The 4,223-nt window shown below is 47.5% G+C and overlaps 1 pseudogene; it reads left to right on the forward strand.

Moving 5' to 3' along the window:
• Positions 1-1,359, forward strand: part of LOC103274402 — a 4,947-nt pseudogene extending 3,588 nt beyond the window's left edge.
• The last annotated feature ends 2,864 nt before the right edge of the window (positions 1,360-4,223 follow it).

Raw genomic sequence — 4,223 nt, forward strand, 5'->3', positions numbered from 1 at the left:
AGGCGGAAGGATCGCCAGAGCCCAGCAGGTCGAGGCTGCGGTGGCTGGGAGTGTGCCACTACACTCTAGCCTGGGAGACAGAGTGAGACTCCAAATCAAAAAAAAGAAAGAAGAAGAGCAGAGTAGAGAGCGGCCTTCACAGTCTGAGGGACTTCGCAAGGCGGCCAGTCTCTTGGAGGATCAGGACCGTGGGCGGGAGGCTGTGAATCGGGAACCCACCCTGCCCCCAGTGGGCTCCCCAAAAGCCACACTCTTTGAGGAGGAGATGGAGAAATCCAAGGCCATCCTTGAGGTGTACCTCCGTCTCAGTGACAAGAAGGCGGCAGTGCAGTGTGTGCAGGAGCTGGCCTCGCCCTCCCTGCTTCTCCTCTCTATGCGGCATGATGTCGGATCTACACTGGAGCTCAGTGCCCTTGCTTGTGAGCACAGGGGCCAGTTGCTACACCAGCTGCTCTCTGCTGAACACCGCTCCACTGCTTGGTACTGCCAAGGGCTGTATGAGATCCCGAATTTGACCGACAACACAGAAATTGACATCCTTCATGTGTGGCTCTACCTAGCAGAACTGGTAACACCCATTCTGCAGGAAGGTGGGGTGCCCAGGGGGAGCTGTTCAGGGAGATTACAAAGCCTCTGAGACCCCTGGGCAAAGCAGCTTCCCTGTTGCTGGAGACCCTGGGTCTCCTGTGCAAAAGCATGGGTCCTAAAAAGGTAGGAACACTATGGCAAGAAGCTGGGCTCAGCTGGAAGGAATTTCTGCCTAAAGGCCAGGACATGGGAGCGTTCATTGCTGAACAGAAAGTGGACTACACCCTGGGCAAGGAGTCTGAGGCTCCTGGTCCAAGGACAATTTCCTCCGAAGAGCGGAGCAGGCAGCTGGAGAAACTGCCAAAGGAAGGTAGCAGGTGTTCAACTGGATAGAGGCCAGCCTGAGGGAGCAGCAGATAGCATCTAACATGTTACTTTGTGCCCTCATGACAGCTGTCTGCTATTCTGCAGTTATCTCTGATAGTATCCTCCCAATGGATGTTGCAATGCTAAAAGTGCGAGCGAAACTGCTATAGAAATCTCGCCTTGACCAAACTCCTGTCATCACCTGTTTGATGAGCTGAAGGAGCTGCAGGCACTCTATGCCTCCAGGCCCTTGTAGTGACCTTAGATCTACCTGCCAACCTACTTCGGATGTTCTTTCATGCACTGTATGACGAGGACATGGTGAAGGAGGATGGCTTCTCCAGTTGGGGGAGTAGCAAGGACCCCGCTGAGCAGCAAGGCAAGGGTGTGGCCCTTAAATCTGTCACCGCCTTCTTCAAGTGGCTCCGTGAGTCTCCGGAGGAGGAGGAGTTCGACCACAACTGAGGGCTGGTGGGGCTGGGGACTTTAGAGCCCCAGGACACGTGGATGGATGGCCCTGCCAGCTGCCTGGACTACAGGGGGGTGGCAGAAGCAGCGGTGGCAGTGGGTGCCTGTAGTGTGATGTGTCTAAGCTAACAAAGTGGCTGAAGAGGCAAGATGGCTTGGGGCTGCCTGGGGCCCCCCTCCAAGATGCTATCAGGTGTCCCTCTCCTCCCCTGAGGCACAAGTTATATTATATATAAAGCCCTGAAATTTGGTGTGTCTTGGGGTGGGGGGAGGGACACCACTGTCTGTCCCTGGAGCCCTTTTTCAGTTTCTGAAAAATCACATTTTAAAATAAAAAAATTTAAATGTTTAAAAAAAAAGAAAAATCACTCTTGGGACTGCCATCCTCTCCGCTGGGGGCATATGCCCCAGCCTCTACACCTCCCCTGCTGCTGCCTGCACAGAGGGAAGAGGGGGCACAGTGCCTGTAATTTTAGAAAAATTAAAAGAAAAAAATTAAAGAATCTTCAAAGACAAACTCCAAAAAGACTGATTTTTTTTTTTTTTTTTGCTTTGATGGATAAAAATAAATTACAAAAGAGGTTGAATTCAATTTGCTTCCTAAGAGGATCAAAATTTTAAATAACAAGAAGGTCTTTTTCTCAGAAACACATTCAATTTGATGTGCATGAATCATGTCCCAGTTACAGAGAGGGAACTGGCTCACAGACTCTCCCCTTTTCCAAACTCCTGTCAAGCTTTTCTGAGCCCTTTTCTTTATCAGGGCTAGACCTTGACCTCTATCCTGTTCTCAGCCTGCAAGTAACCCAGTTTTAGCAAGAATTCTGCTCACTCAGTTTATCAAGTATCTCCCCACACTTGATAATGATCACCCTAGCCTGTCTTCAGCAAGAATCCTGTTAATTCAGTTAGCCAGAATCCCCTTATCCTTGATGTCTCCTCTTAGTAATTTTCCATCCACCAACTCCACCCTCCAGTTCTGCTACTTGACTGTAAGTCCTCAGCTGTCTTTACTGTATTTGGAGTTGAGCACAATCTGTCTCTTCTATTGTGATAATCTTGACACTTATTGCAACAATCCTGAATAAAGTTTTTCTTTACCATTTTAACAAGTATTAGTATCATTTTTTAAGAATACCTGGGGGTGAGGGAAGGAAAGATACAAAAATAAGTACTGAGATGTTCTGACCTCATGGACCTTCACACCAAAGAATTGAATGGAACATGGAAGGAAGGAATGACCCGTTCCACTGAGGCTAGAGCTGAAGTCAGGAAAGCATTGCAGAAGATGTTGTATCTAAACTGTCATGAAAGGGGAGTTGGTTTTTAAAGATGATAATGAGGAAGGGGGGGAGAGAACACCAGATAGACACCAAGGACTGGAGCATCAGAGAAGAGTGGAATTGAGGCAAGAGATCACTGGAGAGGGAGACAAAGTCTCAGAGGGCTTTCAGAAAAGCAGGAGACATCATATTTGCATTTTAGAGAAGTCACTCTTGGTTGTCCTGTGAATCGTAGATTGGCGTGTGCAGGACTGGAGATAGGGACATGATTAGTAGTCCAGAAGACAGATGAAAGAGATCTGAACTAAAAAGTAGATTGGAGGAGATGTGGTTACAGATAAAAGGGTCTGCTGGCTCTGGTGACTACCTGCATGGCAGAAGAGAAAGAGAGAGGAAGAAACAGGGTAACCACTCAGTGTCTGGTTGGGATGGTGGATAGATGGTGATAGGACCACCAAGAAGGGAAATACAGAAGGAACCCATGTTTGGGGGGAAAAAATTGTAAGTTCTGTTTTGAACAACTTATGCTATGGGTTAAATATTGTGTCCTCCACAAAATGTGTATTTTGACATTCCAACCCCTAGTACTTCAGAATATGACTTAATTTGGAGGTAAGAGCCTTAAAAAGGCAATCAAGTTAAAATGCGATTATTAGGGTAGGCCCTGACCCAATATAATTAGTGTTCTTAAGTTACAGCCTGACTGGGTTCTTATGCCCACTGCCCAGAAAAAAACCAAGGCTGATGCAGCCATTCCAGTGGGAAAATAGTTTAATATCGCAAAGCAGCTGAGTGAGGAGAACAGGAGATATTTCTCAAATCTGCCTCCCCAAGAATTCAGAGGTTAGGGTTTTAAAAGGAAATTTGGCAGAAGAGGGCTAGAGACTGCTGGTTGGTTGATGATGCCATGGGGGTGTCAAAACTGCCTTCGTACTGCAGAGCTGATTTCTGGGTGGGGGTGTCACAGGACCAGTAGAGTTAGCTTCCTGGTATATGTTCTGGGCCCCAGTCAGGTTTCAAGACAATCAGAGTACAAAGCCTGAAAAATATCTCAGATACAATTCTTAGGATTTGCAATAGTTGCTACCTATAAAGCAAGTCTCCTGATCATCAGCTACTAGCCCCTAAGCAGTGAGCCACTATAGAGGTAGTTTAGGAGAAAGGTATGAAGGAGGTGGGGGGTCCAGGGAGATTGGAGCTGCTTTTGTCCTTCAACCTTTGTTTTTGTATCCATGCAGTCTTAGTCCCATTGTTTATCAGTCTTGTGGGGTAGCATTCGCCTTCCCCAGGGGTCATGACATGAAGATAATAAATTGCCCTCCACTGGAATGAAAGCACACCTAGAAACAACAGATTTGTTCAATTCTAACCACAGCTGCAGCTTTTCAGGGCTTGGATGGTCTCTTCTACAGCTTTTACCCTGTGGTCCAATATTAATTTTACATCAAAAATTTTACTTACAAAAGGGAAACTAGGCCAGGCTGGGTGGTTCAGCCTGTAATCCCAGCACTTTGGGAGGCCAAGACGAGTGGATTGCCTGAGCCCGCGGGTTGGAGACCTGCCCGGGCAACTTGGCGA

Source organism: Carlito syrichta, unplaced genomic scaffold (assembly GCF_000164805.1).
Source record: "Carlito syrichta isolate Samal-C Ts95f unplaced genomic scaffold, Tarsius_syrichta-2.0.1 Scaffold314765, whole genome shotgun sequence".
Classification (NCBI taxonomy): domain Eukaryota; kingdom Metazoa; phylum Chordata; class Mammalia; order Primates; family Tarsiidae; genus Carlito; species Carlito syrichta.